Source organism: Neomonachus schauinslandi, chromosome 3 (genome assembly GCF_002201575.2).
Source record: "Neomonachus schauinslandi chromosome 3, ASM220157v2, whole genome shotgun sequence".
Classification (NCBI taxonomy): Eukaryota; Metazoa; Chordata; class Mammalia; order Carnivora; family Phocidae; genus Neomonachus; species Neomonachus schauinslandi.
In genome coordinates, this window is record NC_058405.1 from 103,162,767 (window position 1) to 103,188,701 (window position 25,935).

Here is a 25,935-nt window from a genome sequence, read left to right on the forward strand (position 1 = left end):
TTATTATTATTATTATTATTATTATTATTATTATTATTATTATTATTATTTATTGGATCCTTGAATGGAAAGCATTAGAAAAGTAGACCCATTATCTTGGGTCAGTTTTCCCAGAAGCAGATGCTTAGACAAGCATTTGTATACAAATGAGCTGTTAGGAGATGCTCCCAGGAAAAACAGATAAAGGAGTAGGAGACATCGAGTGGGGAGAAGTAAGAAACTAACCAAGAGTGCAATTCAGGTGTCCTCCTAGCCTCAGCCTGATCCCATGGGGAGCTCTGAAGATTGAAGACTGCAGTGTATTTTCCCCCTGCAGGCAAGGGATCAGACTTTTTACCTTGTCTTCCCTTAGTCATTGGCTATAGACCTCCCCAGGGACTATTAAACTCTAAAGTATTTCCAGAAAAACTTTAAGCCTATGGGTCCAAGGACAGTCCTCTGAAGAATGTTGCAGTTTCAGGTGTGAATAGGTAACAGGAAGAGGCTGTGGTATAGACACATAAGAGGGATCCAGGGGAGCTGGACAGATCATTAATTAAGGTATCCCCTAATGCCAAAAACTGTACTGAGTAAAACTCTCATTTGCCACCTTCTGGCCTGATTAGTAAGGTGGGTACATGAACACACAGTGTTCTTTGGGGTTCTACCTAATACATCCATCCCCTTGGTGGAGTTTTCAGATTTGGGTTCTGCTTGCATAGGTCTATTTTACTGTAGGTCACCATAATTCTAGGGAAGAATATTCAGTTAATTCCTCTACACTTTTCTTAAATTGAGCTAGAGACATTTTTTAATGTTCCCCAAAATAAGTTCCTGTACTAAGATGTGAAAATTAAGATGACCCATTGTCAACTGTAATGTGCACTGGGGTTTGGTTTCTTACCTGTTACTGTAATCCATCTCCAGTTTCATACTGAATAGATAAATGAAAAAGTATATTATTTTTATGTTATCGAAATTGTGAATATTCTCTAGAATCTGATAAATAGCTCACGATAGATTTTTTAAATGACATATTAAGGATGCCCATCTTGACATGAATATATTAACAGATGCCCATCTTGACATGAATATACTAACATCTGGTCTACTTTTCTTTCTTTTGACATTATTGTTACTCTTTATAAGAAATAACTTTTTTGAAAAATGTAATTTTGCTTTTATTTTTCACGTAGATGTAAACAATGGTTATATAATTATAACCCCTTTATGTGTAATAATATGCATATACAGTTTATATATAAAATTTTTATTTTTATATAAAATATATATTTTATATATATAAAATATTATACATATATATAATCTATGGAGGTGAGCATTACAGCAAACAATCAAATCACAAATATGCTTTACCAAGAAATAACTGTTTTAAATGTTGTACTCTACAATGAACAAAAAGTCACAAAGGTCACACATCTTTACTATTCTATTTTCTTTATGTGATTATAAAATCAAAATTACTTACTCAATAATCTTAATTATCTTTTTCCTCAGCAAACTAATATTATTGCCAAGCAGATTCTGACAGATTACTTACAGGTGGAGTATGGGGAGGAACTTCTATAAGCTGACATATCTATAGGTGGAAAAGAAGGAAGTATTAGAAAGTCAGCAAAAACATTAACAACTGAGCATGCCTGATGGACATCTGGTCTTGTTGTGTACTCTAATACAAAACATCATAACAATAAATGCTCATAATGAACTAATAAAGTATGATGGATTCACTGTACCATTCATTAAAATTTTGATAGATGTCCTTCAAAAAATCATTAAACAAAAACTGACAGAAGTAATGGAAAAAAAATGTTAATGAAATCTTAAATTTAATGAAAGATGTGTAAGACCACTAAACTAAAAACTGCAAATTATTGCTGAGAGAAATTAATAAAAGTGAAAAATTAATAATGAATAATGAAAATTAATGAAATGGAGAGATAAACCTTGTTTATGCATTATAAAAATTCAATATTGTTAAAATATCTTGTTTTCCTCAAACTAATCTATAAATTCAATGCAATCTCAATCAAAAGCCCATCTAACATTTTTGTATAATTGACTACATGATTCTAAAGTTTATATGGAACTACAAAGACCTGCAATAGCCAAAACAATCTTTAAAAAGTACAGAGTTGGTTGAGGTGCCTGGGTGGCTCACTTGTTAAATGTGGGACTCTTGATTTTGGCTCAGGTCATAATCTCAGGGTTGTAAGATCGAGCCCTGTGCTTAGGATTCTCCCTCTCCCTCTCCCTCTTCCCCTCCCTCTGCTCAGGCTCTCTCCCTCTCTCCCTGTAATATATAATAATATACTTTATATATATTATATAAGTAATATATATATAAAGTTGGAGGATGAAAACATGAAACTTTCAAGAACATAGCAGAAAACATGGAAGAATAGCTTAAAGCATATTAACAAAGGAAAAGATTACTTATTACACAAAAAACACTACTATAAATCAACAACAAAGATAATTATTTGGACTTTATCAAAATGTGAACGTCTGTAACCAAAATATCGCTTAAGAAAATGTAAGTGCAAGATATAAACTGAAAAAAATATTCATTTTACATGTGTTTGACAAAGATCTTATATCCAGATACAAATCAACAATTAAAAGTCAAACATACAATAAAAAAAAGTGGGCAAAATGTTTGAAGAGGCATCTCATAGAAAGATATAGGAATGGCCAATAAGAGCACAAAATAGTTCTTTACCTTCTTAGTCACCTGGAAAACAGAAAAAAAAAAAAAACAATGCAATACCACTTCACACTCACTAGAAGGCTTATAGTAATGACTAACAACAGTTATTGGCAAGAATGTACAGCAACTAAGATTTTCATACACTGTTGCCGAGAATATAAAATGGTACAACTACTGTGGCAAAATATTTGGTAGTTTTGCTAATGAAGTTAAACATACACCAACCCTATTACACAGAAATTTCACTCCTTGGTGTTTACCCAAGAGAAATTAGAACATACGTCCACAAAGGGACCTGACATATAATATTCATTGAAGCCTAATTTAGAGTAGGCCCAAATTGAAAACAACCCAAATGTTTTGGGTTTTGTTGTTTTACTAATTTCTCCTCTACAGGAGAATTAGTAAAAGGCGAAAGATTTATGCAATCTGAAGAGAAACCAGAGTATCTACAGGAGAATTAGTAAACAAAGTATGTTATATTCATATAATGGAATATTATTCAACAATAAAAAGAATAAACTCCCGGAACACACAACATGGATGGATCTCAAATTTGTTATACTGAAGAATAAAAGTCATATACAAAAGATCACTGTACTTTTATAAAGTTCAAGAGCAAGCAACTTAATCTATGGTGATAGAAATCAGAACACAAGTGATATCAGCATCATGGCAGCATAAGATGTCTCTAATTTTTGTTCCCCCCAACCACAAAAATTCAGCATCCATCCACAGACAGAAGTGCTTTTTTTTTTTTAAAGATTTTATTTATTTATTTGAGAGAGCGAGAATGAGAGAGAGTACATGAGAGGGGGGAGGGTCAGAAGGAGAAGCAGGCTCCTTGCTGAGCAGGGAGCCCGATGCGGGACTCGATCCCAGGACTCCAGGATCATGACCTGAGCCGAAGGCAGTTGCTTAACCAACTGAGCCACCCAGGCACCCGACAGAAGTGCTTTTGAAGGAGCTGTGGAATCCAGACTACACCAAGGAGCCTGGAGGAATCTTGCCCACCTGTGTTCTGGGCAATAGGCAGACAGACCTAGGTCTAAGTTGTGGACCCTGCAGTGGCCTATGAACTGGCTGCAACCTCTCTCTCTTGGCCACAGGCCAGGAACCCCTAGAAAACACCATCTTAGACAATCACCCATGGTTGAGAGAGCCCTTGTAGAAGTCCAGCTTTCCAGAGGAGAAGTTACAGCATACTGTTGGAGCAAAAAAAATATGAGTTTGGACACAGTGGAGTGGAAGGCAGTTACTAAAGACTGGAGGAAGTGACTTCTTCAAATATGAATAGAGCAACACAGAACTTTTAAGGAACAATTTCCACCTTACTACATACCAGGGTGGGGAATTGCTACTCTCAGGCATACGTACAGCTGGAAGCCAAGCAAGAGTCATTCAGAAGTAGTTTGGAGACTCTAATAGCTAAGTTACCTTAGCAGAGATATAGAAGATGAGAAGCACCGAAAAACAATTGTGCAAAGTTATAGGTAGAAGGGGCTGCCATTGCCTACAGTGTAAGAAGTTGTAAGCTTCCACCAACAGAAGCCACTATTCATTTATTCATTCAATCAAATATTTAAAATATTTAATCAGTGTCTAATACAAACTGGCACTGTCCTAGGCCCTGAAATTTCATGGTAAACTCTTTAACATCATGGGTCCTATATTGTAGTGGGAGAGGAAGGTATTTATCAAATAATCACACCAATACATGTACAAATATGAAAGTACTAATATGAAAAGAGTAATGGAGGAAAAGTACATAGAGCTAGAAGAGCTTATAACAATAATAGCAACTCCTTATGTTTATTTTTTACAACAACCCTACAAACTAAATGCAGTCATTCTCATTTCCATTTCATAGCTGAAGAATCTGAGGCAGTGAGAGGATTAGTACCTTGCCAAAGATCACAGAGCTGGCCAGTGGCTGAGCCGGAGTTTTGATCCAGGCCTTCTGTTTCTAGATTCGGTGTTCTTAACCACAGTGATATAGTGCATACCCTCATGATCTGGATGTGTTCAGGAAGATGTCCCTGGGAAAAAACCAACCAACCAGCCAACCTTTTAAACTGAAATCAGAGAGATGTGTAGGAATTCCCTGGGAGAAGAGTGTGTGCAAATTCCCTGATGTGATTGGGAGCATGGCAGAGTTGATGGACAAGAAAGTTGTACATTAATTCTACAAAAATTAGAGAAGATCCTATGTATGATTAAACAAGTCAGAAGAGAGAGATAATGTTAGCTTAAAGTGTCATTAGTTTGCGTCCTTCCTAAATTAAAAAAAAAAAAGACCTTCTAAATAAAGAGTTAAATTACATTCTCCATCAGCAGCTGCACTTCTTTGTTATTCTGTCCTCCGTGGGGGTGAGGAATGGGCCACCTTTACTATTCTGGGACCCTTTCAACCAGTACTGTTCACCAATATTAAGCTGAGATTGCAGGAGCCCTGAAACCTTTAGGCTCAATTCTTTTTTTCTAATCAGCTGAGGAAAGTTCTTTTCCCAACAACTGTATCCCATTGTTCCACAAAGACTCTTCTCTAAGAAAAATGAAGCAGTTATTTCCCCCTGCTAAACACACCAGGAAGGTAATACTTTTCTCAAATATCAAATCAGTCCGATTTCATTTAGACTTAAATGATTTTTCTGGCCCCTCTTCATGTAGATACCTCTGCAGTCAATTAGCATTGTCACTTTTAATCTTCTGTAGTCAGATCCTGGTCATTTCCCATTAGGGTTCTATTAAATAGATTCTTATGGCCTGGCTGAACTGACTGCAGTGCACTATCTGTAGAAAGCACGCTAGCCATCATTATGCAGCTGGCATTTACTAAAGGTTAGATATTACCGATAACCTTAATCACAAATTATGCTACTTTGCCTGAAAATTCACCTCTGGATTTTTTTTGCCACCAAACTCGAATGTTCCTAGAATAGTCAGGCTATGCTTGGATGGAAAGGCACCTTGAATTATGCATCTCAGCTTAAGCTACTTTAAACTTCATGGCCTTTGCCTCAAGATCCAAAGATGCTGTTGCAGTCAGGGGCAAAAACACCTGCATCTAACTGCAATGCCAGGTGCACTCTAACTAAAGAGGAAGGAAGCATACATTTTCCTCAGGAAAAGAACTCTGTCCTACTGTGGCTTTTCTCAGTCCATTGGGTCTTGCAAATAAAATAAGGATGGAACTGTAGAAAATTGAAACAGATAAAACATAGAAAATTCATATCTTCTAAGTGCAAATATAGGGCAATGTTAGAGTACCTGTACAACATACAGCAGATACAAAATAGCATCCTCTAATAGAAAAAGCAACAAGCCAGGTGTCAGAAAGCATGGCTTCCACATACCCAGTACTAAGTGCTGCTGTGACGTTGAGTGAGTTGCATGATTCCACTAGGCTCTGAAAGTCCTTGGTTAGATGTAAATATAAATTGGGTGCCTGACTAGTGACTTCAGCTGATTTAACATGGGATATCTCTTTGGCAGAGTGGAGAGAGAGGAAACAAACAGGACTGGCCTAGCACCCTCCAACTGGGCTGCCCTCTGTGGAATGGCATCAGGGAGACTGGTCACTATTACATCCTGAGGGAAGAGAGACAGGGAAGGCAGAACTGGAAGAGAGCTATGTCTACTATGTAATTTTATCGGCAGCCAGTCCTAGGGGATAGAGGTCCACAAATATATCCAGCAGTGTAAACCTTCTCATGGACTTCTGGCCCCTTTTATCCTTTCAGCCATAGGCCCATTCAATAAGCTTCTTAAGCATTTATTAAGTAGGGTCCCTGCCCTTTAAGGGCTTGTGGTTTAGTAGGAAAGAAGTTATGCTGGCTTTGGACAGGTGGTCACAGAGAATATTATGAGACTCAAGTCTTTACCTTTATTTTAGACCAAAGTTCTTGGTACCTATTCTAGATTTAGTTTCTCCCCAATTATTCTCTTACAGAGTTCCATCAATTTCTTCATCTGCCTCAAAGAAATTCTTCACAAATAAACATCTAGAACTAAACAGTAAATAGGACTAATTGGTATATGCCAGAGAGTTGACTAGAATGGGTCCTGCCTCTAAACTTCCTTTATGTCCTTTCATTACTGGTGATTATTTTACTCTTCCTTTCATTTAATTTGACTCTTCCTCAACTTCAACATCCAACTTAGGTGTTCTTTAAGAAACTTCTCAGACAATTGCATATCTAATTTCTGAAGAAACTAGTTTTTCTGAAGAACAACTTCAACATCCAACTTAGGTGTTCTTTAAGAAACTTCTCAGACAATTGCATATCTAATTTCTGAAGAAACTAGTTCTTCTGAAGAAATGTAATATTTCTGAAGAAATGTAGTTTCTTTGGAGCACCATACCCAGAAACTCACTCAAGTCCATAAAAATGGTACCCGGGACAATTCCTGCTGGATCTACTTTAATAAGTGGTTAAGGGTCAACTGTGATTAACATTAGCAAACGCTTGCTAAAGAGCTTGAAAATTATTTTATTAAATATTTTTAAGGAAAATTTCTGAAACTGTCTCTGTCCTTTAATCTTTCTCATCAAGTTAACTTTTTTCATGCAACCAAAAACTATCAATTTAATAAAGCCAAATTGTGATCACTTTAATATATTAAAGCAGGTGGTAGAGGTGAAAAATCAATGTGGTTTTGGAATTGTCTGAGAAGTTTCTTAGAGAACACCTAAGTTGGATGTTGAAGTCGAGGAAGAGTCAAATTAAATGAAAGATAGAGTAAAATAATCACCAGTAATGAAAGGACATGAAGGAATTTTAGAGGCAGGACCCATTCTGGTCACATTGGCCAAAGGAGTGTTGGTTCACCTGTTTTCATAAAGTCCAATGCAGAAATAATAAAATGTCTTTCAGGCCATCCCTCCCCCCACCATTTAAAGTGCAAATAACTGTACAAGAGATGAAAATGGTTATGTTCTAACACCATAGAAAAATATAAATAAGTGACATAGTTATTTACTCACAATAATAGCAACACCCATACATATTTGAAAAGCAGCAGTATCCTCACAACTTTATAATATTTTATGCTTGCGGTAGTCCTTCAAAAAACAGATGCTAAAATGTGATTAGATATGCAAGAATTTATTAGGAAAAATACCTGTGAGAGAAGAAGGAGGGAGCCGAGAGAGGCTGGGAGAGCTGTCAGACTATGATATGAGGCTGACCGTGAGAGAAGGAAGGAAGGAAGGAAGGAAGGAAGGAAGGAAGGAAGGAAGGAAGACTGTGAGGAAGGGAGGAAGAGAGACAGGCCAGGTGGAAGCATCACAGGCTGCAGTGCAGTTCTAAGGAAATTTTGTGAAGCTGTCAGAGACTCCTCAAGCTAGGGTCAGCCTTCACAGAAGTCCCATGCTTCCCATGATGGGTCTGCCTTAATATCTCCTTGGGCTGAATTATTGTCTGGGAGCAGCCAACAAGAACCATGGCCTCTGTACAAACCCAGCATTGGGTTTTAGGGAGTAGCAGCTGAGGCCCTCAACAATTTCCTTGCTGTTGGAAATCTGAGAGCTTCATTGTCTTGACTGCCATAGTCTTAAAATTAGACCTTGGGTTATACCACAAAACATGGATCACATGTGGCTCATCCCAAATTCTAATAATTTTGGCACAAAGGATTAATAATAGTAATACCTAACACTGGTAAGCTGCTTCGTATACTCACACCACCACTGCAAAGAAAATATTGCCATGCTGGGGCACCTGGGTGGCTCAGTCAGTTAAGCATCTGCCTTCAGCTCGGCTCATGATCACAGAGTCCTGGGATCGAGCCCCACATCAGGCTCCTTGCTCAGTGGGGAGTCTGCTTCTCCCCTGCCTGCAGCTTCCCTTGCTTGTGCTTGCTCTCTCCCTCCCTCTCTCTCTATGTCAAAGAAATAAATAAAATCTTTAAAAAAGAGAGAAAATATTGTCATGCCAATTTTCTAGCTAAAGAAAACTACTTAATAGAATTAATAAGAAATGGACAGAGAGCTCAAATTCAGGTCATTTGACTCTGTAGCCCACATGCTTCCCACCACTCATGCTGACTGAGGTAAGAATTAAAATACCCAGTTTCTGCGATAATGAGCAGTATCTCAAATAGCACAGTTCTGAGGTAGCAACATACATTATCAACAAAACTGGGGCATTTATTAAAGGGAAAGGGGGGACTATTAATAATCCCATCAGGGCAATGATGCTTTCTTAATTGGAATTTTCCTCACATCAGTCTATAATCCTGCAGCATCCTTCATGGACAGGTATAAAACACCAATCCCATCTAGAGTCCCCTTACCAGGAGAACCATCTCTAGGCTCAAGGAAGAATTGCCTTCAGCTCCCTACTCACCCCTGCTTCTTTTCCCAGAGAAAAATTGCCATTCAGAGCCTCTGGCCCAACTTTCTACCTCCATGAAATGCCTGGAAACTGACCCTATGGTTAGAAGGTTTGTTTTAGGTCATAACTGCAGATTAAATTTCATTTATTCAGTATCTTTGCCACCAACTATACACTTCATTTGCAGCTGGCTATTTGCCTAGAGTAACTTATTTATTTAATTGATTGACTGTCTCGGTTTTCAGAGTAATTGTTTATCCCAAGTGGCATAACAGCATGTTCTGTTCCTATGCTCTTCTCAGGAGGAGAGTGCTGGCTGCTTGGAATAATTCAATGTCTCATTAAACAGAACATGCTGAAACTTAGCTCCAAAAACTCTAAACCAAGATACATGTTCTTCACAGCTTTGTAGATTTCATCTTTTTCTGGTGAATGTGCACGCAGGAAGAATGCTTGCTCAAGTCTAAGTCAATCAAATATTTAGGGAAAACAGGGACTTCATCATTCTGTCTTCCAATCTGTTTAGCATCTTTACCTTTCCTCCAAGAACATGATATTTTGTGCTTGCTGGTAATTATTTCACAAAGCCTAGAAGTTTCTACCCTATGACTGCAGGAGGTAAGGGTCTCTTTAACCATAGATACATTCTGGTGTTCACATTATGCTTCTGAACTGGTAGTTGATTTACTTGAACCAGTCATGTTTAGCCATCACTGTGTTAATGACTCCAGCCCAGTCCACGCTTCTTTTAATTATGATTGCAGCCATTTTCACAGTACTTGAGGCATAAGCCAGTGCAACCCCAGCCACCTCTATTCCATCCCAACTCACTACAGATAAGAATATTGTTAACTGCAGTGCTATAGCATGCCCAAGATTATCACCACTGCACTTCCATTTTAGAATCCCTTCTTGAGGAGCTTCTTCTTAGGAAAAATAGTATAGAAATTCTGGCAGAAATACGTCTAGTTTAGTTGGTCCCAGAAAAATTTGAGTGCAAGGAATACCACTAGAGAAATGGGCAGGTGGCATAGGGAAGAGAAGAAAGCCAAAAAGTGGTACATTGTTAAGCCTTCCAATTATTAACAAGAAATGGGAAACTGGGTGTTAATCCTGTGGGAAAACTCTAGGGAAAAGAATTATCCTGCACAAGTGACAAGGGAACCAGGACATTTTTGTATCGATTTCTAAGATTCTTTGATTGAGGGCTTTATTCAGGGATGTTTCTTTCCAGGTCCTTATGGCTTGCCACACACAAGGTCAGCATGGCCTTCTGCACTTCTGGATGTAGACATTGGGAATTGAAAATCATCTAGAGCACCTTGACATGGTAGCATCTGAGGGATATGGATGGGGCTTTGACAACATGTGCTACCTTCATACTTTAAAAAATGAAATGTTAAATACCTTTCATGTAAACTAAATGGTATAACTTAATTCTGGCTCAAATTCTATTGCTTTCTCTGAGTATTATTAGCATTATACATAATACCTAGATTTTCCACAAGCAATTGCTTAGATTGTTGCTTCATTTAGTTGATAGTAAACTGTAATGTTAAGGAAGAGTAGCTTTGAGAGTCAGGCTGAACTTCAAATATAAGGTCTCCTGTTTCTTATCTACAAGCTTTGACAAATTTCTGAAAACAAGACAATTCAGTTTTCTTGCCTGTAAAACAGAAATGATAGTACCTACCTCCTAACAGTTATTGTGATGAGTGAAGACATGATATATTTAAAGAGTTTGGCACAGTGCCTGGCAAAGGGTAAACCTTGATTAAATAGTAACCCAAGAGGATTCAGGAATAATTTAGAATTTGTATTGCTGTGATCCTTATTGTTTTCCCAAGCTTTGGTAAGACCGTTCTGACAATTTACAGTATGCAGACATATTTACCTAGCTAGATGTCCTCAGTTTGCCCTAATAGATTCAGATGCTACCTTTTTGCACCCTTATCTGTGCCCCTGGAAGCTGCCCCACATCTTCTGCTTTAGTGGGTTCTTGTGTCCTCCAGTTCCCTCTTGGGTTGGCCAATGGGAGGGAGCGGAAGGAAATCAGAGAACAGGAGGAAGTGAGGTCATGGTGTCTGTTACACCCATAACCTCCTTTCTGGATCATCACAGTTTGGCTATATCCCTTCTATTAAAAGTCACAACAGCTGACAGGTGAATCTCTTTATACAGCCTTGTTCTGGATTCCAATGAGTTCCTGGTCCCCTTGTTTCTTCAGTCTGTGAGTGATAAAGGCTTACTGTGGTTACTATGCCCTATGGCACTGCACTTTATTGTTTCCTAACCACAGCTTTGTAAATAATCCCTCCCCAGTTATTCCCAGTGTGCCACCTGTTTCCCACCAGGATCCTCACTGAGGTATTAACAAAGGGGCAGATTTCCTCCCATAGGCCCTATAGGTATGATGGGTAAGTGTGTCAGGCAAAAGTGGGGGGCAGGAGTATGCACATGCATGTGAATACACATCAATATAATTAATTCCATCAATTATTTTATAAGTAATATGATAAGTAAATTCCAGTGTTTTTCAAGGCACTGCATCTACTGCACTAGTTATATGTACATACACACACACACACACACACACAGAATCACATGCTGTGGATGGAAGAAGTATTGTATAAGGAGATGCCAAGATCAGGAGTTCTCTTTTTTTTTTTTTTTTTTTTTTAAGATTTTATTTATTTGCGAGAGAGAGAATGAGAGACAGAGAGCATGAGAGGGAGGAGGGTCAGAGGGAGAAGCAGACTCCCTGCCGAGCAGGGAGCCTGATGCGGGACTCGATCCCAGGACTCTAGGATCATGACCTGAGCCGAAGGCAGTCGCTTAACCAACTGAGCCACCCAGGCGCCCAAGATCAGGAGTTCTCAAGCTTTTTGCTGCTACGGGGTAGTTGATCCTTCCATGAGTAATTTTCTTTCGCTATGCCAATGATTCTTAGTGAGCAGGGGAAGTATATTGGAATTAATGGATCTTAGAGAGATTTTCAAAATTTTCCAGGAGATTCTGACATGACCTTTATGTTAAACGCTCAAGAAATGCTTAAGAAGTGTTCCTTCTCCTAACTAGACTTTCAAACATTAAAGTTTTCACCCCGAGCCCTTTCTTTTCTGAACAAAAGAAAAGAAAATTAAGTATAGTAAAAATGTTTGGGGCTACTGGGTCTTATATACCTGAATTTGAATCTCAAATTAGCCACCTCTTAAGACCATTTGGAATGTTTTTCATCTGTAAAATTGGAATATTGAAGCATTTTTATAAGAATATGGAGATGTGTTATGTATATTATTTATTTACATATATGTAAAAATTATATATTTGCATAAATGTATTGTTATGTAATGCATATTTATATATTTATTTACATAAATATATGAACATAATACATTTGAAATGAGATGATTTAAATGCTCTTTATATCAATGAAAGGTAGTAATCAATATGGGTAGGACAGTAGAAGCAATATATGTGCAGAAGCAGGGGTAGGCGAGTTGAAGATTTACCTCCCATTCTAAGAAGCCTGGAACATAGGGAGGTTTGGAGAAAGCATAGGATAATGAAAACAGAAAGGAAAATTCCAGCATCATCCTTCTGGATGTTGAAAATCTGCTATTAGGAACCCCACCCCCCATACACAAAGAACATCAAAACAAAGAGATTTTAGTGAATGAAAAGGTAGGTTGCAGATGCAATAGGTAGGGTAGTATAAGGGGCAACACTTATTGCAGTCTAATAGCAGTAGTAACATGGTAACAAATCCCAATCACCAAGGCCAGTAAAACTATGTCAGAGTTCTCAGGCATCTTCGCTTTTAATCATTTATTTCTACTTTTTCTTTTTTAGATTTATTTATTTATTTTAGAGAGAGCGGAGGGAGGGACAGAGAGAGAGAAAGAATAACTATTTTTTTTAAAGATTTTATTTATGTATTTGTCAGAGAGAGAGAGAGAAAGCACAAGCAGGGGGAGTGGCAGGCAGAGGGAGAAGCAGGGTCCCCACTAAGCAAGGAGCCTGATGCGGGACTCGATCCCAGGACCCTGGGACTGTGACCTGAGCCAAAGGCAGACACTTAATGGAATGAGCCATCCAGGCGTCCTGAGAGAGAGAGTATCAAGCAGACTCCCCGCTGAGCCCAGAGCAGATGCTGGGCTAGATCTCAGGACCCTGAGATGATGACCTGAGCTGAAATCAAGATTGGATGCTCAACCAACTGAAACACCCAGGCACTCCTATTTCTACTTTTTAATAATATGGTCCAGGATCTTATTTTTTTCTCCCCATCAACCAAATTCTCTAGCTTGCCTACAATTTGCCTTATTTTCATAATTCCTTTACTTCTTTTTGAAAATCCTCTTAGCCCAATATTTTTATCAGGTTCTGCTTGCAGAAGCACTGGAGTTCAATGAATAAAGGCTCAGGCTTTAGAACTGGGTGGATTTGGTTTGAATCCATGGACGCAGGCATGGGGATTTATGTTCAGCTGATTGGGTGGAAGATGTGATATAACTAGTTAGAAAGATGAGGGAAAGGATATTCACCTTCCAGGGCTATTTTTGCTTACTAGATAATGAGCATAAAGTGCTTAGCATACACTAAGCACATGGCATATTCTAAGCTTTAAATGAATATTATCTCATTTGTTTCTTCATTTCTTACTCTCCTTTTTCCCTCTATTGGCCTAACTATTTCTGTCATTTTTTTCCCCTGCTTTCTCTATATGCCCACCTTAATCTTTTCCTGAGATTCCAAAAAATATGGTAGGATGCTCTTAGTATTAATGGCTACATCACCAGCTCAACTGAGAAGAAACCCCAATACCCTATAGTTAAATGGAGTATACAGAATAGAGTTTGCAAATGTCAGGAGTTCAGCAGCAACACCAATGGGATGGAGGAATGTGGCATGGTGGAAACAACCCAGAAATAGAGAATATGAGACCAAAAGAATTCTTGGCTAAATCAGACATTAACTAGTTTTGCCTCATTGGTCTCGCTTGCCTTCTGTATTAAATAGCCAGTTGAACGACATGATATCAGTTTCCCCCCAGCTTCAACATTCTATAATTCTACTTAATTAGTTCTTATCCTTCATAGGGCATAAAACACCTTAGGAAAATTTAGCTTCAAATCCAACCTAATTAGCAACCCACCTCCTAACATGTTTAAGTTCCCTAAATATTTTTCAATCTGTTGGCACATCAATTAAAAAATGAAAAAACTGATTGGTAAGGGCATTGTACTTGATACCTTTAATGCAGAAAACAAATTGCAGATCTAGTCTCTGTTACCCATAGTCTAATTGAGGCATAACCTGCCATGTATCAGGACAAGGTTAGTAATGTAAATGTGATTACATACATGCACCTGAGGGAACTAGCATTTTGGAGGTAGAGGTGGAGGCAGGTATTGCCGTGGAACTAACTCTCACTGAAAACCTACTCTCTGCCAGTCACTCTTTATACCTTACTTTATTGAACCCTCAAAACTCGACTGGGAAGGGGCGCCTGGGTGGTTCAGTCAGTTAAGTGTCTGCCTTCTGCTCAGGTTTCCTGGGATCGAGCCCTGCATTGGGTTCCCTGCTCAGCAGAGAACCTGCTTCTCCCTCTCCCTCTGCCTCCCCCCCGCCCCACCCCAGGCTCATGCTGGTGCTCTCTCTCACTCTCTATCTCAAATAAATAAATAAAATCTTTAAAAAACAAAAACAAAACAAAACTCTATAGGAATTATTATTATTCCTGCTTTTTGTTGGATGTGAAACTAAGGTTAAATAGAAATAGTATATAGCAAATTGGGATTTAGCCCCAGACATTAGGCCACACCACATGTCTCCCTAATAAAAGACTAGTTCTTAGAGAAGGAGAGAACTAAGGCCTTAAGGATAGAGGGCGTTTGTGAATTAATAAAGAATAGCTCTCTATCAAGGTGGCAGGTAGAGCTAAAGGGGATGAAGTCATGTAGGAAACAGAAGTCTCCCTCACCTCAATCTCAAGAAAGGAATTGTGCATCCTCTTTTTTTCAAATTTGGAATTAAACAAGCACCAAATAGTATATGGAATTGGGGTTAGTGATGGTCTAACACCATGGACTGGTTGATTAAGAGTATTCTGAGAGGGAAGGTAATGACAAACACATACCCTTTCCAAAGAATGTCATCAGCAAATAAAACCCTGCAAGTAGTTGGATGAACATGGTGGTAGGATTTTATTAGTGACCAAACAACAAGAATTCCTACAGAGAGCCTGGGACAAAAGAGATACCCAACCTTTACCCTGCATCTCAGATTCCTTTCTTTCAGAGAGCTTTAGGGAAAAAAAAAAAAAAAAAAAAAAAAAAAAACGTTTAAATTAAGTTTGTTGCAGCTGCTCTGTCAGGAACTTACCAAGTGCTACAGCCATCGGAGCAATTAAAAAAAATTGCACAGAAGGTAATTAAAAGCCTTCCTGGTTCTTGCGATTAGACTGACATTTTAAATGCCTCTGGATGTTTTATTGTGCCAATAACCTATTTCCCTCGTCTCCAAGAGAAATACAACTGACATCAGTAATTTGCCCAAATACTCTACAGGTAACATGTGCCAAATACAAACCTGCACTAAATTAGGACCAGAATTCCCTCTATGCAATTGGTATGATATATCTTAACGGGAAAACGACTATTTGCAAACTCCTTCTCTATGTTTGTGTTTTCAGTGTTCACTGTCCTGTTTACTCTGCTCTGAGAAGACAGCCTGATGGTAACTGCTGGCCGGAATACTCCACATCTATGGGCAAGGAAATCATTTCCAATTTACATGTGGTTGTGCAGGACAAAGCTCATGGCTTTGGAGGACAGGGCCTTATTTTGTCAATATTATTTCATGATGATGATCTATTGGGGAATGTGCTTCCCTTAACAGACTACTCATGCCAAGGGAATTCTGCCCCCCTCCATCCCTAATCCTTGATTCATGATTAGAACATGGGTTTGTAAGTTTGGTAAGAATCAATAAAAAGCTTACCATAGGATTGAATTTAGGAAGCTGTCCTGGCTCAAGGATTAGCAATTTGAGGACATGTCCTAATTTACAGCTTAGTTTCTCTCAATCTTCTGTTCTTTGGTGGAAAGGCCCCAGGGAGTTGTGGGTTTCTTTCAGTAACCAAAACAAGCATGTAGGCCAATCTTTCCTCTGAAGTGCAAAAATAAAAAGCAAACAAAAGCAACAGCAACAAACAAAGACAGAAAAGAAGACAAGTGGAATTTAAGGTGGGCTAAATTGGAAATATTATGAGAAAATAAGAGTTAAAGTCACCCTTAAGACATCAAAATTGAGTAAAAAGAAAAAAAATAAAAGCTGCCCCAGCTTCTGAGGAAGTACTAAGACTAAAGGCAAACTAACCTGTAAGCTTTTCTCTTTTAGACTTTCTAGGAGAAACAACATTTTAATTTGCTCTCTTAATTTCTCCCCCTGTGATTTATCTTTTCTACTTTGCAGAGTGATCTACAACCACTGTAAATGGGTCTCAACTCTCTTGCTCTCCTGTTTGAACAACCTTTTATCCTGGTAAGTGGCAGTGCTACCCAGGTATTCCTAATTCCTTCCAGAACCTTTGCTCTGCCTGCATGTGAATGACACTCACAGATCTCACAACCTTAGTCCTTCTGACTCACAGGCTACAGGACAGCAAAATTGAAGATCATTGAACATCAAGTAAAAATTTGTTAAAGAGAACATTGATTTCTTAGCAGAGTTATCTAGATTAAATACCACCAGACTTAAATAAGATGCTCACATTCTATGAGCTTGTTGAGGAACTTCATACAAAGATGGCATTACGAAGGACAGAAGAAAAGATGCTCTAAATCTATTAGAATTAGAAATTAGATTATACAATGTGAGAATGTCACAATGGATGGAAAGATGCAACAGGCAACAAATCCAAATTCCTTTAATTTGTTAAATAGAGTTATACACAGAGAGTGCAACACAGAGCACGAGACTAGGTAGCATTAGGGGGCTAGCTACCTTGGCCTTTGAGCCCTACTGACAGTAACAATGAAAATCAAAGTGAGGAGTTCATGGGTCAACAGAGCAGCTCCCTTTGTCACATATATGAGTTTTTATTTATATATTTTTAATAGATTCTCACAATTTTTCTGGAGACTCTGGCCACTCACCTGCCTGCCCACCTGATGCAAACCACTAGTAACAGCTAAGGACATTCTTAAAGCTCTGGTGAATTGAAAATGAATTCCCTCTGCGTCTGCAGACCCAAGCACTACTCAATTCCTACAAACACAATGGAAGAGCTTTGAAAGTATGAGTTCTTCATATAGAAGTGTTGGTCATAAAATCTACTCCTCTAGAAAATTTTCAAAAGAGGATAAATTCCAGGGCACCTGGGTGGCTCAGTCAGTTAAGTGACTGATTCTCTTGATCTCAGCTCAGGTCTTGATCTCAGGGTCATGAGTTTAGGCCCTGCATTGGGCTCCGTGCTGGGCATGCAGCCAACTTGAAAAAAATTCCAATGGACACAAGATGATTAAGGAGAAATAAATATAAAATATTCTTTCACTAAATTTAGTGGAAAAAAAAAATAAAAGTAGGTTTAATGCAGTGAAATAATCTTTGAGATAAGCATTTATTTGATCATTATCATATGATGAAAAAAAGGTTGATTGTAATGAATTTTTATTTTTCATTTGCTTAATTTAGCATTGTGAAAACAGATAAGTCATTTAAGTTAACATAAGAAAAACAAAGTGGTTTCTCAAGATACTGGATAGCCCCCAAATGACATAACATCTCAAAAATGTTAATTGAGCTTTTTTGATTACGCAGGTCAACATGAGGAATTGATGGGACTTTCACCATGTCATCTAAAATTTAAATTAATTCATTAAGTTCTTTTTGTCAGGTGTGAAAACAGCAGTGTTATGTAGAATATGTTTTAAGAGAAAAAGTAAACTTTACAAATGATAATTTATGGAAAATTTCTGAACGATTTTAGATTGTATTATGTATAAGGGATATTGAAGTCATGGTTTGATAATGGTAAATCACTTTAAATTTACTAAAATAAAAATCCATCAGTATTATATGTTCAAGTGTTTATTTTCAGATGTGTAAATTCCCTACACACACAAGCCTTTTAGGAAATCAGCAGTTGAAGTCAGACAAAAATTATCATTTTTAAAATAACTGCTAATAGGTATTAATACCTGGGGAGCATTACATACATAAAATGGAGAAAGTGCTAGAACTAGGGAGGAATAGAATTCAATCATGCTGAGGAGGCATTTAAGTTTGTGCCCTTTTTACACCAAACCATCTGTATTCCTAAAGTAGATGTGAAACTTACAAATGCATTTACGTATCCTAAGGAAACAATCAGAAATTAAGAAAAAGTTATATGAACAGAGATTTGGTACTTCCTTGTATTTATGATGTAGTCATACTGAACTACTTGCTCCAAAATGTGGGAATGGTAAAATGTCCAACGGTTTATTATATTATTGAATGTGATATATTCAGTAGACATGATGTTTTTTGAAGAATTTTTAGTTACAGGAGAAACATTTTCTTAATACTAAGTAGGGAAAGCAAAACAAAAATTTCTAAATATAATTTTAAATTTTGAAAATCATCTGCACGTATACGAAAATGTTGCCAATAGTTTATCTCTGGGCAGTGGGATTATGAATGACTTTTTAAAAATCTTTGTTCTCTTTCCCATATTCCAACTTCTCTACCAAAGTGATTCTTACTCCTCTAATAAAAAAAAAACTGGAATATTTTCAACTACATGTACGTTAATAGCTCTGTTTTTAATTGCAAGCTCAGGCCAGTCACTTCTAAAATCTCTTTTCTTTTATGCCCTTGATCCACTTGTACCTGCTCCCAGGGTCATCCTTGAATGTATACTTCTTCTTTGCTCCCCACATGCACACAGCAGCTAAGTTATGCTGGTGCTCAATGTCTCAGGAACTTACTCCTCCACCCTCTTCACTACCACTTTAGTTCATGTCTTAATCACTTTTTTTCTGTTCACAAATCTGTTTGGATCCCATCCAACCCTTCTCAAGTGCCTTCTCCACTCAACTTGTATACCAATCTGTCCAAAATGCACAACTGCTTAAAAACTTCCTCACTTACTCATCACTGGGACTCCTTGGCATGAAATATAGCCCTTGGCAGCCCTGTCTCTGCCTGCCTGGTCAGCCTCAGCTCCCACCCTTCATCTCCCATGGCCTTGCACTTCACATGAGAGTCATTCTGTGCTATTTATAATTTCCCTGTCACTGTGGCTTTTTACTGTTCTGTCCCTTTGCAAGTTCTGTTCCCTGTGCCCCATGGCCTCTTTGTTCCCATTTCCATCTTCCTCTTGTCTGCTTCACCAAGTTCTGTGCTTGTCATCAGTCCCTGTGTGATGCCATTCTCAACTACCCCCAAGAGACAATTAAGTGAGTTTTCCCCTATAATACTTCTTACTCTATATATGTTTATCCCTGTATATATCAAAAGTTCATCTTTTTACTTACATGTCTTTTGCCTCTAACCAAGATGTAAGTTTCCAGGGCTCATTATCCACCATTACATCCCTAGTTTGTAAAGTTGTTGTAATCTCTGGCATTCAGTGTAGAGCTATTGATACATTACATGTAACAATATATGTGATTTTGTGGACCTTAAAAATAATTCCAGCAAAAGAGACATGGACATACCCTGTGCCATGTGGTTAAAATATGAACTCTTAAATACAACAACTTTTTTTTTTCTGTTTCCAAAGAGTTATTTTTTACAGATTTTTCACCATTGAGTCAAATATTTGTTGACTAGAGATATTAATTTGAACTGGTTGACTTAGTTAATTCAGTGAAGTGAAAAATCCAATGAACTGGTTGTTTTCAATGAATGACTCATCAGTCCATGCCAGATATTTGTACTTACAGATTTCTATAAGCTAACTAAATCTTTGCAAGCCCAGTCTGGAATATCTCATTTTATTTTATTTTGTTTTCCTATGACTAAAGCAAAAACTTCTAGTCCCAATGTTGCCTGCACTCAAGAAGTAGCATAAACCAACTCCAAGATTAAACAACTTCATCCCTGAAATCATAGCTCACCTTTTCTACCACTTACTAGCACCACTCTTTGACCCTCTTAGCTCTAGCAGGACTGAGAGAACTTTCAGTCCTTCCCTGTATTATTTGATTTTCCTGGACTCATTTTTTTGCCGGATTTTTTTTTTCTTCTTCTTCTTATTCAGATATTCCCTTGGTTATCTGGGCTCTGATCTTGGTTCTATTTTGTGAGCTTCCTCTGTCTATACCTGGTTGCCTGTATAACAGAGGATGAAGAATGATGTACAGCAGGGGTATTCACTGCTTAATTTGTAGTGGATTCCTGTAATATGCTGGGAAGGATTCTGAAACCATGTTCAGTGGGAAGGAGATTCATGACTGATTAGTAGTGTCTGAAATAAGCCCAGGGAGAGAGATTAGGTGTGGCTCCCCTTGGTATAATGGCATTAGAGATAACAGGTATTAGTCTGTATTTACAACTAGGACAAGTACAACCAAGGGCAAGTTACTTAATTCTGTGAGACATGGTTTCCTCATCAACAAAATGAGAATAAAACACTCTGCAGGCTCATTCTTAAGATGGAATTAGATACTTTGAATAGTATGTTTTTCATAGAATACGTAATAGGTGTTCAATAAATGGAGGGAAACTACAGATAACAATGATGGCCAACTCTTTTCAAATTTAGATTGTGACTTTTGCTCTCTTCAAAGGATGGTCTACTCAGTCAGATTAAATGAAAATTTCTGTTGATTACAGTGTTGACAATGTAAAGGGTGATCACTTTCCTAGCTAGGTAATAGCCCTCACTGGATGCCTCCCTATGCCTCTCAGAGGCCACCATTCCCTCTGAAAAAAATATGCCATTGCTGTGTTTGAGTCTGATGCATGTTTCCCAGAATGTAAGCACCATCTTCCATTTTGAACCATCTCATTCACTCCTGTTTTCTTCCCAGTTATCTTGCACTTGAATGTTTGTTCCATCCCTAGGACACTTTGGGGGTGCTTCTTTTGATATTCTGACTTGTTTTGGTGTGGATTCCTATCCAGGAAACTGCTTACCAACTCCACTATCTCGCATTCATGCTGAGGTCCTCTGTACTCACTGCTGGCCCCAATATTCTGTTTCCTTGTACTCCTAAGTTTGGGAGGTGACCAGACAATGGTAACCCAGATCTCACATTAAAAAACAAAAACAAAACAATAAAACTTAATTTCCCAGCTGAAAGTGTCATCTTCCACTTGGCAAAGAGATATATCCTCAGAATTTAAGATTGCAGTTGGTTGAGGTGACATAGCATTGAAGAGTCAAGACAAGACACAGATCAGCTAGCCAGAGATTACTTTATAACACACAGAGAGGGACAAGATATTTCTGTGAGCTTGACTCATATCTGAGATGTTTTTCCCAGTATCTGGGGATTGTGTTAAATGAATATCACCTGGGTCTTTTTATCTTCCCTCACTTCTGAATCTATTTCTCACCCTTCTCATTCAAAAATGAAAGTCCTGAGGGCCTGTCATGATAACAGATGTTTCATTCCTTCGCATTTTAAAATTAACATAGCACTTGAGTCATAGCTTCTGAGGGCTTTGGAAAGGAAACATGAGCTTGATACACATGGAAATAATAAAACTAGATGAGAGTTAAAAAACAGCAAACATTCATTTAGTGCCAAATGAACACAGTAATTACCACCCCCAGCCGACTGTGTTAGAAAAGTAGCAGATAGTGTTTTATGGGAGAAAATGGTTGTTCTCCATAGTAATATATCCATACAATCAGAGGAAATAGTAATATTTTGGTAGAAAGAGCAACTGAGCTGAGTGTCGGGACACCTAGATTCTAAGTGCGATCTACTTATCTGTGAAATGTGTCTTATTTGGCCATTGCCGCTTTTCCTAAAGTGTATAACATAGAAACTAGCCTTTTTGAGGTTCCCTAAGAAAAATAAAAGGTCTGTAGACATTGGTGTTTGGGAAATGATATATACTATAGCCCCCAACTTGGAGAGTCATGATTCCTAATAGTGTATTAAAGGCACTGAGAAGGTCTGTAATAAAGACACCTGACTGATTTGTGTTGTTTCCAAAACATTTTAGACATTTTGATATTTTTATTTTGTAAAGATTGATTGATTGATTGTCAGTTCTCTATTATTTATAAAGTCTATTTTTCAAACATTTCTACCTTCTTAATTGTAGCCTAGTAGCCGTACATATCAATTTTTAGAAGCAATTTAAATTTGACTGAATTCTATTAGTTTACTATTTTATTAAGTATTACTATCTTTGTTTAACCTAAATTTACCTCTTTGCAAAGTATTCTCTACCTCTGTTCTAGGATTTCATCAACAGTTGTTTATTCTGTACACTCTTTTTTCTTTTTTCTTTTTTTTTTTTTTTTGCTTAGATAATAAAGTTTTCGGCAAGCTCATACTCGTAATTATCATCAACATTCTCACAGCTACCACTTATTAATCACTCACTAAGTGTGAAGGAATGTGCTAAATGTTTTGTATGTATTTTATACTTAGTACAAACATTGTGGCAACTATATATATTGTAATTTACATTTTTAAGTGAAAAACCTCAGCTAAAGATTACATAACTTCCCCAAAACCTGATAGGTAGTCAGTGGCAGAGATAAGATTGTACTCAAGAGTCCCTCTGACATCAATGTCTAGGAGCCGCTAACTGTACCATTGTCCTTGCATGCAGCTTGAAATCTTAGTGTTTCTTCATATAGAATCAAGGAAGCCTACAGTCCCCACAACAGAAGAGTCTAAGACAGCAGCTCAAAGGGCCCTCCTCGCTCCCAACGCATTGAAAGCAATTGCTTTGCACATCTGTATCTGGACAATTGATTCTTTTCTGGTTTCACTGCCAAGACCTAGTCTGGCATATTCAGTCCTTTGCTGATTTGCTCTGAGATTTAATCTTATGTTCTGGAATCTTCTTTTCCAGTCTCATTGCTGATTTGATGATCCTTATATTTGGCCTGTCCTTTGGCATTTGCTTTTCTTTCTCCAGGTGTGGATCCCTCCAGTTTTATCTCTGATTTCATTAGATTGTTTCCATGATTTTCCTTTTGAACCCAGACCCAGCTCTGTCTCCTGTTTCAGCCACATCCCCTCTTCAGCATACAGGGATTTTCTAGCTCAGGGTGATTATTGCTGCCATTATCTGGCCCCCAGCGCTGGAGGGCCTAACTCTGGATGCCCCAAGTGGGTTAACCTCAGTCCTGAGAAGGCCATCCAAATCCCCTTGCCTATTTCACAGGTTCTTCTTCCAATATTCTCTAGCCACATGATGCTTATTGAATGATGGAAACTCAAGGCACTTGCACTATCCAACTGCAGGAAAACCAGGGCTATAAAGGAGTCTGAGGCAAAAGAATTTTCTTTTCCTCTTAACATGCCTTCTGATAATGTCTCACAGCTTTGGTTGCCACTGGGTTACCACAGTAGTTTCAGCTAATTTGTCAAGGAAAATATTCTCCAATAATTTTTCTAAATGTTTGCTTACCAAGTCATAAATCAAGAGACAAAATCATCTTTCTCCCTTTCTTTGAGAACTTGGACTGGTAAATTAAAATATATGGCTCCATTTTTCCTCATCTATCTATAAAATTAAAGCAAGACCACATCAGTTTCATGGGATGTTCCAAGAGTCCCCGTGATCTGTGGTGTGTCTTGGGGGGACATCGGAGCAGGGGAGAGGTGAAGATTATGGAGCATGCCCAGGCTAAAAAGCCGCTTTAATCTGTCTTATAAGTTAGGTTTCTGGGTAACATTTTATTTAGAAATAAAGGAAAGTTTCAAAAAAATAAGTTGGCGCAGACTAGACCAAGCCCTGTGTTGCCCTGCCTTTCTCCCTTCATGCAAAACTTCCCCTTTCCCTTCCTGGCCTTTAAGATGTAGTTCAGTGTCACCTACATTGAGATGCCTTCCTGGTTCCCTTAGGCTCCATGTTCTGTGTTTCCAGAGCTCTTTATTATTGTTCCTGAAATAGCACATGTCACGCAATATTGTAAGTTATATGGCACTTTCTCCCCCCAGTCCGCCAACAACCATGCCCTCTTTATCTTGCTATTCGTAGTGCCTGGCACTATGCTGAGGGCATAGTAGGTGCTCAACAAATATTTGCACAAAGAATGAATGGTTCATTCAATAAATAAAGTTTAGATTATTTCCCCTAAGTCTAACACATGGCCTAACCCTTTCTGAAAGGGAAACTGTTACTATTTTTCAGCTTATTCCCTGTCTTAGTAAATTCAGGCTGCTATAACAAATACCATAGGCTCGGTGGCTTAAACAACAGACATTTATTTCTCATAATCTGGAGGCTGGGAAGTCCAGGGAACCTGCCTCTGTTCCCCATGAGGGCCCTCTTCCTGTCTTGCAGACAGCTAGCTGCTTTCTTGCTGTATCCCCACATGGTACAGAGAGGAGGGAGAGAGAGACAGTGAATGAGCTCTTGTCTCTCTTTCTCTTCTTGGAAGGATACTAAGCCTGTCTTGAGGGACTCACCCTCATGACTTCATTCAGAGCTAATTACTTCCTACAGGCCCCATTTTCAAATACTATCCACATTGGGGGTTGGGGCTTCAACATATGAATTTGGGGAGTATACAAACATTCAGTCCATAACATTACAAATACTTATATGAAGAATGAATGATTCATCCAATAAAGTTTAGATTACTTTTCCTGAATTTAACACATTTCCTTACACTTTCTGAAACTGAAACTCAGTTACTATTTTTTGGCTTACTCCCACAGTCTCTCAAGATGTCCCTGCAATTTATTCATGTCACCCTGGCATTTCACTATCGGGAAGAGCTAGTGTCATCAGCAAATTTGGAGATGTCACTGTGCACTCCATCTTCCAGATCACATCTAAAAATGTTCTCTGAGACCAATCCTTAAAGGATTTCTCAGTTTATATTCCCTGTATCTAGATCTGTGTATTCTTATTCTTGTTTCATGGATAGAAACTCAGTCCGTAGGGATACATGATGACATTTTTTTTTTCAAATCTAATTTAATTTTTAAGAACAACTGTTGGACGCGGTCAAAGGCTTTTGAAGGTCAAGTAATTTGCATTCTCTCTGCTCCAAAACGTGAAGAGTAGTGGAGGAATTTAGAGCTTTCCTATTTTACATTCACCTAGATGCTTCTGTATAGCATCAGAAACACCGGGTTACTTTGGGAGGTAATGAAGTGATGAATAATCTTAGGTTGATACAATCTTCCTGGAGGTGTTATCTGACTGTATGATCACATGCTAAACTAACTATGTTCCACTTGGATATGTGCTGGAAATGAAAATGTAAAATTGTATATAACTCTGTGGATACTTTCTAATCACTACTTTAATCTCTCATTTTATTGATAACTTTTACATGACAACCTTACCGTGCAATCTAAGAGATCAGCTTGAATTCTAATTCATCATATTTTTCATCTATCCCCCCAATACTCACACATATTCAAAGCACATAATAATAATTTGGTCTTCAGTCATCATTTTTGTTTTCTATTAAGAAAAAAATCTTTCATATTCATCTCCCAGAATTTGTACCAATGATCTGATTATTGAAGTATCTATACAAAGCAACTTTATTATTCAAGTAACCCATAGCCAGTGTAGATTGTCAAATGTTAAACTACACAATGAGTTTAGCAATACCCCTCATCTAGAACTGCAGAATATAGTTTCTTACTTATTATAATTTTGTGCTTGTTTTGGATTTTTTTGAATTGCATTACACACCAAGTAAAGGTTCCACACTTTGCAAAACATACTTCCCAA